The sequence below is a fragment of the Bison bison genome, unplaced genomic scaffold (genome assembly GCF_000754665.1).
Source record: "Bison bison bison isolate TAMUID 2011002044 unplaced genomic scaffold, Bison_UMD1.0 scf7180017864072, whole genome shotgun sequence".
NCBI classification, from domain to species: Eukaryota; Metazoa; Chordata; class Mammalia; order Artiodactyla; family Bovidae; genus Bison; species Bison bison.
The window spans coordinates 1-10,578 of NW_011494644.1; the positions used below are offsets into that span (position 1 = coordinate 1).

Genomic DNA, 10,578 nt, shown 5'->3' on the forward strand with positions numbered 1-10,578 from the left:
TTCTTGCCTGGAAAAGTTCCATGAACAGAGAAGCCTGGCAGGCTACAGTCCATGGGGTCTCAAAGAGTTGAACATGACTGAGCGACTGAGCACACAGATATATACAATAGATAACCAACAAAGATCTACTGTATAGCACAGGGAACTATACTCAGTAAGTTGTAATAACCTGTAAGGGAAAAGAATCTGAAAAAGACTATATATATTCTGAATCACTTTACTGTATACCTGAAACTAACACAACATTGTAAATCAACTATACGTCAATTAAAAAATGAACAAAATAAATATTGAAGAGCAGTCATGTGATCTAAAAAAAGTCTAATTATAATGCCTGCTTGTGTATCGTCAATGCTGTTAGAATTTTGCAGACCGTTTTAGGTCCTATGGACACAACAAACTACATATTCAAATATGTCTTCCCAGAAGAAGTCTCCATTTCATAGAACATAGGTAGTTCGGTTTGTTATCTGGGTGAAAAAACATCATCCTAGAGTTGATTTGTAAGTGTTCAATAAATTCCGTTGATTTCTCAGTTAATTATTGTGAAGAGTATGAAGTAGAATTAATTTCAAGTAGAATTATAGGCAGCTTAAAAAAAAAACAACAAACCTCATATAAAAGAGCATTCCTAACTGTTTTGGCTATTTTTCTTCTTTGTGGTAGAGACACGGACACTGAAGACCCTCCATGATAAAAATCAGACGGTAAGTAACTGTGTGTGTGAACTCAGCTCGTGCTCAACTCAAAGAAAAAAAAGTATGGCTTTAGACTTCCTTCCTGTCCACTCTTTCCTTGGGGAAAAATACCTAATCTCCCTTGTCTTTGGGTTCCTTGACTATAACATGTTGCTGATGACAATTGTAATTGCAGAGGCCTGTTGTAAGGATGGAGTGAGATGATGCATATAAAAGTGCCTGGCACATAGTAGGTGTGCCAAAAGGAAGACTCACTAGCATTTTGTTCTTATCCTGAAATTTCACAACTGTATACCACTGTGGAGGGTTCAGACACCCTGCATCTCCTGAGAGTAGTGTTTTTCCTTGTTAACATTTCTACCCTAGTGAGAAAGATTGTTTGTTTGTTTAAATTTATTTATTTATGACAAGACACCAGTCAGGAATATTCTAAGGTAAGAACTTACATATCTAACCAAAAACAAAGCTGTATTTCAATCAACCACCATTTTAATATCTCCCACCTTCTCAGAATGCAAGGGAAAACCACTAGAAAACAATCTGATAGCAGTGACTGGGAAATTGTTTGAGGACATACCCGGGAGTCTGCATTCATTTGACACAGTCTGACTCACTCTCAAGTATTTTGTGTTTGTCCTGCGGTCTTTGCAATCTAGGACTGCCTTTTAAATACCTCTTTGTGCCACACTGCTCAGGGCGCATTTGCACAGTGCACTTGCAGTAAATGTGTGTTGAATAAATGGAGAACTTAATTGCTTAATGTTGTTTTAAAAGTGTTCACTGTTGCTCTTTTTAAAGGGGGAACATGAACTGAAAGTTTAGAAGCAGGATGCAGAGCAATAGCAATAAAAGCTATCGCTGATTGAACATTTATCCTGTACCAGGCTCTGTGCCAAGTTTTCTGGTTTTTGTCACTTGATTTTCCTGATAACTTTACAAGATGACTCTGCTGTTTGGTGACAGAACTGGGATTTGAACCCAAGACTGTCAGGCTGCAAATTCCTAGCTTTTAAATCACTATCTTTCTGTGGAAATTGGGGTTTCATGGTACAACACCAAATTTAGACCTCTCTGAAACTCCCTGGAAACATGAGGGAATCTTATATAAATAGGGTTCCACTTTAATGTTCATTTTTGTTGGGGAAATTGGGAGTCCATTTAATAAGGCTACTTCTCCACCCACAGCACAGACAAGCATATCTTATTCTCTTGCTAAGTCAAAACTTGAGCTAATCTCTTTATTTGGGTGGTTTGAAGCTTGTCTAGAAGGGGACAGATTGTGAGTTACTTCAGGGTCCCTGCTTTCCTGGGATACTGTGAAAGGGCTGTTCTGATGCATAAGTCGTGAGATTACCTGGGCAGACAATGGGTTTCTGGCCATTTGCTGTAATTCTGTTTGCGTTTCCATAGGAAATATCCACACTGGCTACTGAATTACAAGACATGGGTGCCACCACCAGAACAGGCCTCTACATAGGAGCAGGAGTCTTTGCTGGGCTGGCTCTGATTCTTATCTCTGGTGGTCTAATTCTCAAATGTAAGTCATCTGATGGTGCTTCTCTGTCCCTCTGATAAGGAACTGTTAATATAGGAACCAACCCAAACCTAGACATTATAATTATTAGGTTATATTGATTAGAATCAATACTCTTCAGTCCTTTCAAATCACAGGATTAATAATAGCTTGTTTTTATTCAGTGCTTACCGTGTAACAAGCATGTTTTTATATTTATCATCATCACCATCTTATAAGGTAGGTAGTACTGTTATCCCCATTTTTTTACAGCAGAGGAGAGTAACACTTAGAGACAGTAAACTTTCAAGGTTTTCTCAAGGTTTCAGAATCGGTAAGTGGCAAAGCTGGAATTCAGATTCAGGCAGGTTGATTCTAGTACCTATTTTCTTATTTTGTAAAGAGCATAAATATTTTAAATTCATGAATTAGCAATCACTTCCTTCTATGCATTTTCTATCTTATGTATCTCTTACGTGTGGTTCTTTAAAGAGGGGCAGCAGGTTCCTTTAACATTGGGTCATGGTCAAGGTTGCAGCATTTGTAATTTTCCTCCATTGTGGCACTCAGCAAACTTTTTACTTCTAAGTTGATTATGTTTATTTTTAAAAAATAAGTATAATTTATATGTGATACACTGTCTATGTAAAATGTGTCCAACTTAATGAATTTTTGTAGATGATTTCACTCAGGAAACCATCACCACAATCAATGACCAAACACTTCCATCACTCTGAAAGCCTCACATACTTTAATAATTGTGATATATTCTCTTCTCTTTGGGGCAGAGGCCAAGGCCTTATACCTCTATTATTTTAGTAGCCTTTCTTACTCATCTGTAAACATAGACTGTGTGTAGCATTACAAACCATTCCGAAATTTCCCAGGACTGAAGCGGGGTAGGGGGTCTGAATATGTGGGTTTTCAGGGCTAAAACTGGGACAGTCCAGGGAAAACTGGGATGAGCTGCTCATCCTGTGTGGCTTAAAGCTTCCAAGTGCTTTATGTGCATTAAGTCCTCATAATTACCCTGTTGAGAAAAGTACTAATATTGTTCTCATTTACCAGTTGGAGAGCCATTGTGTTGAAAGGTTAAGTAACTTTTAGTCCAACGTGACACTGTTAATTGATAGAGGATTTGAAACCTGGGCTATGCTGCTTACCTTTTTGTTATTCTGCCATTAATGGTAAATGAATTGTTCAGAGGAAGAAGCTACTCACTCCCACTTACCCGAGTTTATGGAGAGGTAGCAGTGGAGTTTGGGAATTGACCACATGAATATGGAATCTACAGGCTGATAAGGAGTAATGATAACACCCACTTTTTGTGTTCTGCCAAGGCCTGGATATTGGGGACTGTTATGGTTTGGGTAAAAGGGTATGGAAAGAGATTGATGAAGAGTGGGAGAAGTCGTGTTTTGTACACACATATGATAACTGCCAAAATGGTATGGGGAGGGAGTAGGGAGGGGGGTTCAGGATGGGGAACATGTGTATACCCATGGCGGATTCATGTTGATATATGGCAAAACCAATACAATATTGTAGAGTAATTAGCCTCCAATTAAAATAAATAAATTTATATTAAAAAAATGACTACGTAGAAGAATAGATGGGAAAGTTGTGTACAATTTGCAGTCTTTTCCCTAGAAGCTGCTAGCGAAAGTCACACAACGAGGGTAACAGGTTTTTAATCATGACATCAAAGCCATAAATTGGCACTCAGAAATGTGCAGCAATCTTGTTTCTTCCTAGTGCAGTGTCTGAGATGAGCATCACATATTTCACTGCTTCTCAAACCTCCCTCCCTTCTCACTGCACTAATGAAGTATTAAAAGCCTGTTTCAACTACTTTGGCATAGCCATGACTTCCTTCTTCCTTTGATTGCTTTCTCCAAAATCATCTCTTTCTCCATTCCTATTTATGCTTTTTTTATTAGTGTAAAAATAAGATCTAGTTCACACATTTCTCTCCCGCCACTCCCATTTCTCTCCTCTCCTTCACAGGCATATTTCAGATTAGTTATTCCTACATTTCATTCCTCTGTACTCTTCAAACACCCCCAGCCCCATTTAGCTTCTACACCTGAATTGCCATGGAAGTAATTTTAGTTCAAGCTCAGTGATCTCCATTTTGATAAACCCAGTAGATACCTCTGTCTTCATTGCAATACATCCATCTTTCAGTAATATTCAACTGTTGACCCTCACTCATTCCAAAAAAGTCTTCCTTCTCTTGACTTCTGAAAGACCACTCTCACTTTGGCCACTCCTTTTCAGTCATTTTTATAATTTTCTCTCCTTCAGCATGATCTTTAGGTGTTGAGATTCCCCAGAGCTGGTGTTTTTCCTCTCTCCATACCCTCTGGATGATGATAACCTATATTTCCATAGACTTAAATGTCATCCTTAGTTTCTATCTTCAGCCCTCAAGGGTGTTGGTACTGACTGTCCAGCTGTTCAGGTGTTATCTCTACTTATTTGTCTCCCACCTTACCGTGTCCAAAAAGGAGCTCTGGAGTCTATATTCCACCTTTTTAAAACCCTACCCCACCTTGCTGGGTCTTCATCATAGTGTTTCCCTACCATCCAAGTGGTTGCCTGAGCTAGAAGCCCTCCTTGAATTCTCTCCTTCTTCACTCCTAACACACAATCCCAAATACACACAATCCAGTTTCACTTCTTGCACTTTCCCCAAAACATATCTAAAATCCATTCATGATTCTGTGCCTCTCTGTCACTACCTTACGCTGAGGCAGTTCATGCCTTACCTGCTCTTTTTTTCATACCTCCTTTTAGTTCATTCTCCTCATAGCAACCAAAGTGATTTTCTTGAAACCCAGTTATATCATTTTTCTGGCCTTCAATTATTTCTTATATCTTAGGATAAAACCCAAGCTCCTGATTATGGCTTCAAGGGTCCTATAGTATCTAGCCCAGCATCCATTTCAGACCTTATCTTGTACCACTCTTTTATTCCAGTCATGCTTTCAGTTTCAGGCACTTATCACCATCTTTACCAGGGCTTTACTCAATCCAGAATGCTCACCCTGGTTCTTCATTTGGCTGACTCATTCTCTTCTTTCAGAACTGAGCTTAAAGATCATCTTAGTGGTATGTATCTGTTCATTCCATACTCCTAATTAATCTCTGCTCCTCTCTACCCTTTGGCAACCATAAGTTTGTTTTCTATGTCTGTGAGTCTGTTTCTGTTTTGTAAATAAAGCTATTTAATGTTTTTAGCTTTCACATATAAATGATACCATATTTGTTTTTCTCTGTCTTATTTCACTCAGTATGATAATCTCTAGGTTAATCCATTTTGCTGCAGTACTTTTCTTTCTGTCACATCAAGTTTGAAATTGTTTTATTTTTTCTATTTCTTATTTTTTTTTCTTAAATGTCTCCCCACTGGAAGACAAGCCTAATGATGTCAGGGCTCATAATTCATTTTTGTGTCCCTGGTGCTTTAGCATACTACCAGATATGTAGTAGGCACTCCCTATATTTGTTAAATATGAAAATACATCTTTATTACTTTCTACCACAGTTTATGTAATATACCAAGACACACATCAGTGGTTTGATGTAATTCAATCTTAACCGGTAGACCAGATTTCCCTAAACAATCTTTGCCTCCCATTAGCGTGTTTTGTTTTTTATCTCATTTATTTTATTAAATCATTTTAAGTGGACTTTCGTTTGCCTTTCTACTTAGGGTATTCTGATAGAAAAGAGAAGATACAAAATTCAAGGTAAGAATCATGAGTAGGGTAGGAGAAGGTGGGGATCTTGAGTGAGCCGTCAGCTGATTGAGCACCTACTCCACCCAGGCTCTAGGTGGCCGCTGGTTACAGAAGTGAACGAGAAGCTCAGCGTCTACTCTCAGAGCTTTTCATAACTCAGCCTGGTTCTTCTGAACTCTGATTGCCTGTTAGAATCACCTAGGGTACTTAAACATATTTGTCTATCCCAGAGCAAATACTTTAGAATCTTTGGGGATGAGGTCTCAGCATAGTGAAAAAGTGAAAGAGTTAGTTGCTCAGTTGTGTCCGACTCTTTGTGACCCCGTGAACTGTAGCCCGCCAGGCTCCTCTGTCCATGGAATTCTCCAGGAAGGAATACTGGAGTGGGTGGCAATTCCTTTCTCCAGTGGATCTTCCCTACTCAGGGATCAAACTCGGGTCTCTTGCATTGCAGGTGGATTCTTTACTATCTGAGCCACCAGGGAAGCCCTTATTGTTCTAAAAACTTTCTAGGTAATTGTAATATACAAACAGAGTTGAAAACTGCTTGTCTGTCCTATTGCAGAATTAGTCTCCATTCCTAATTACACTACACACACACAAAGCTTATATAACTTTTACTGGGTTTCTGTGACATTTGGGACATGGGCAGAATGAAATATATTTTAAGAAAAAAATGATTCTGTCCACTGAATACTATCTGAACCACTAATAATTTTAGACTAAGTCTAGGTGGTGTTAGTGGTGAAGAACCTGCCTGCCAGTGCAGGAGACATAAGAGATGCAGGTTCACTCCGTGGGTTGGGAAGATCCCTTAGAAGAGGGCATGGCAACCCACTCTTGCCTGGAGAATCCCATGGACAGAGGAGCCTGGAAGGCTACAGTCCCTAGGATCATAAAGAGTTGGACACAACTGAAGTGACTTAGCATTCACACACACTAGATGGTATAGTTAGTTATGAAGACAAAATAGTCTGCAGTAAAAAAGTAAAATAAGACCAAATAAAACATTTAATCATCATGGCTCTATATGATATATAAGCAGCATTTATTAGAGCTGAAACCTGAAATGTTGTAATATCAATAGGTAATATTTACATTTATCTGTACTACTGCTGCTCCTGCTGCTGCCAAGTCACTTCAGTCGTGTCCAACTCTGTGCGACCCCATAGATGGCAGCCCAGCAGGCTCCGCCATCCCTGAGATTCTTTATGAAATTATTGGGTTAATGTTTTATCTCTACCTATAAATGTAAACTCCGTAGAAAATTAGAAAGTTATCAGCCACATTAATAACTGTATCCCCTAGTGCACACCTGAATCTTAGTACACACTTCATAAATATTTGAGGATTGCATGGATAAATGTTCCTTACAGCAGCCCTGTGAGAGAAGAGTACTTATTCCTATTGTATAGATGAGGACCCTAACACCCTGAGTTTACTAATATACAGCCTCCAGGAGCTTTTTGTGTTTTGTTCACTGTAGTATCTCTTGATGCGTGGGCTCAGTGTGTAACACACTAAATAGTACTTGAATGAATAAATGGAAAAGGCAAATCCAACTTAGCCTAGATCTTATGGATGGTAAGCAACAGAGGTAGAATTCAAACTCAAGTCTCACTGGATCCATAACACATTCCTTTTACTTTTCGGAATTGTTTAAACCCACATAATAATTGAAATAACAGTGCAATTTGAGCATGTTATTTGATATTTTGTCACATTTACTTTGTTTCTCTCTTTACGTATACAATTTTGTTTTTTTTCTGAACCATTTGTACAGGTGTTTCAGACATCTTGACACTTCACATAAACACTTTAGTCTGCACTTCCTCAGAATAAGTATATTCTCTTAGATAACACAATTCCACTTTTATACCTAAGAAATTCCAGATTAATTTGAATTTGTACAGAGTATTCCCCAGATTATTTCATTGCTATTTTATGTTTTCCCTTCCTAGTCAGGACCTGATCAAGGATCATATACTTCCTTGGTTGCTAACTCTTCAGCAAAGCCCATTCTCTCAATTCTATTACACGTTGTCCAGAAAGTGCTTAACTCAACTACAATGCTTTATTTCCACAGCCTCATCACTTTGGCCAACCTTTCTCCTTCAGGGTTGGCAAATACAGCAGCAGAGGGGATGCACCCAGTGGAAAACATCTATATCATTGAGGAAAACATATATGAAGTGGAGGATCCATATGAGTGTTACTGCTCCGTCAACAGTGGGCATCAATCCTAACAACTCTGGGCTGCTGTCACCTTTCAACGTCACCAGATTCAACCACTTCATCTAGGGGCTTGGTGTTGTCTTCTTTGAAAACATGAGATGGCTCAGCTGACTGATTTGAGAAATTCTGCCCTTGGCCACCGAGCAGAGTTTTTCCATATTTTAAAGATAACTAGCTCACTCGAGGATTGAGCTGGGACCTGTGTGGTAATACACAGGCACTACATTGCCTCTGTGTTCCATCCACCCAACTCAGAGACTGCTAATTGGGACATTAGAGCTCCATTGGGCTTTTATAGAGAGTAAGAATTCTTGATATGGGATCTCTGGAATTCTAGATATTCGATTACATGGTGTGTCCATGAAACTCCTGAAAATACAGGGGAAATTATGTGCTGAGACATATGTGTGTCTTTTTCAATACAGGAAGTCTAAAGGGTCACTGATTCTCAAAGAGCTCTGTGATCCATAGAAGGGGTTAGGAAACTACTGGAGTAGGACTAGATGGTCTTGATTCCCTCAAAGCCTCAAGGTTTATACTTCTTTGAATGTTGACTCTGCAACAGTAAGTGCCAATGCACAGCTCTCCTTGGCCTCAGTTAAGAAGATGGGCCAGCAAGGCCTGTGGTGTGGCAGATGCTCCTGGAGAAAAAGGAAGTACGCTCAGTGTGTATTGACCAGTTTTGCTTGGAGGGTACTCAAAGGGGAAGATCTCTAACCGACTTCTCCATTCATGGAGAGAAATGGAGCAGTGTTTTTCATAAAAGAAGAAGCAGGACTGGGACACAAATTCTGTTCCCTGGTGGAAAGTAGGTGAGGGTCTCTAGCCATCTTTATTTGTCAGAGTCAGATCCCTTCATGCTTCAACAATGGTCCTTAAGCTTCAGTGCCAAGATGGTGGACAGTAGGTCCATCTTGCTTGTTTTTTCCTCCTCAGTTATGGCTCAACTCTGACACATAATAGAGATTTACTTAATATCTTTGGAGTGAAAAAATTAAACAAGCAGAAAGGCAAATTTCTGGAAAAACTTTTCCATTGGAGAATTCAGATAGAGCTCTGTACCTTCACTTGTGGGGAACTAAAAAATACTCTTAATCCTCTGTTTCTGGTCTTGTCCAGCTCTTATTTTCTTAGCATCTTCTTCCAGCTCAGGCCCTGGAAGTCTATTACTCTCCTGTTTTCTTTCTCTTTTCTGCTGGATGAATCAACAGTAGAGACCTGCCTGAAAACGGCCTTCTCCGGGTGATGACTAAAGTGCTACTGTGTTGCATGCAGGAGATGTTGGTCACCAAGGATGCAGGCAGCCTGTTTGTTACAGTGTTCAGGCTGCATCTAGATAGGATTGGGAAGCATTGGTTTTCTACTGGAGATTTGAAAGGGAGATCATTTTGCAAAGTTCAAGGCAGTGGCTTTTAAACAAGCTGAATAATTAATCTTAAGTGTTTTTAGTTTATGAAATTCTAGAGGGAAGAGATTTCAGAACACATTTAAACCAGGTCAATGATTGTCCCACAAAAGGGATTCTTATCCTAAAAAAATCTTTAAACAAGGATATATATATATAAGAACAACTCTTGCAACAGTATTTGTGAGACACTTTTTCCATGAATTGGGGAATAGATGGTTATTATGGTATTGCCAACACACTGGAACAGTTAAAAAAAAATTAGGTGGTTTCATCATTGAGTTGTTTTGCTAGTTCAACAGATACTAAGTGCTTACCTTGTGCCAGGGACTCTGGTGCTGGGATCACAGGGACCGAATAGACACATCCCTGACCCCATGGAACTTCTGACTGATCTGACAGGAAGGAGGATCTCATTCATTCATTCAGTGAACATTTTTTGGCACCTAGTTTGTGCCAGACAGTGATTTAGTTCCTAGAAATATAGTAGTGAAGGAAACAGACAAAATCCCTAGTTTCACAGAGCTGTGTTACTTGTCAAAGGAGAAATCTATATTGCTAATAAAAAGAAAAAGATTCTAAAATAGTATAGTTAATACTATTTTTTTCTTTTACTGTAAAATATTCCAGAAGCATATTCCAAAGTTAATATGGTTATTCCACAGGGGCAAATAGTCAAGAGTTTCACTTTTTCCTTTTATGTGCTTCTATAACTGTTTGAATCATTTTCTCCATTTTTTTGTAATAAAGAAATTGATTTAAGTATGATCACAACGTTTCCCTGTCCACCCTCCTCCTCACAGAAAGAAATGAAGACTTTGGATAAGCTCAGGTCACAGCCAGCGTAGTGTGTAGCATCACTCTGGACGTGTCAAGAGTGGTTCCAGCAGGGATTGGGACCCTGGTTTTCAGGGTAGGATCAACTCTGTATCAGTGATTTGTAATGAGGAAGATGGCAGAAAGATAACAAACTATCAAGGA

At 39.1% G+C, this 10,578-nt stretch overlaps 1 long non-coding RNA gene across 1 annotated transcript; it reads left to right on the forward strand.

Moving 5' to 3' along the window:
- Positions 1 to 242: 242 nt before the first annotated feature.
- Positions 243 to 10,358, forward strand: LOC104986519. Its single transcript, XR_825045.1, has 4 exons — positions 243 to 707; positions 2,109 to 2,235; positions 5,930 to 5,966; positions 8,044 to 10,358. It is a non-coding gene; the product is annotated as an uncharacterized LOC104986519 (long non-coding RNA).
- The last annotated feature ends 220 nt before the right edge of the window (positions 10,359 to 10,578 follow it).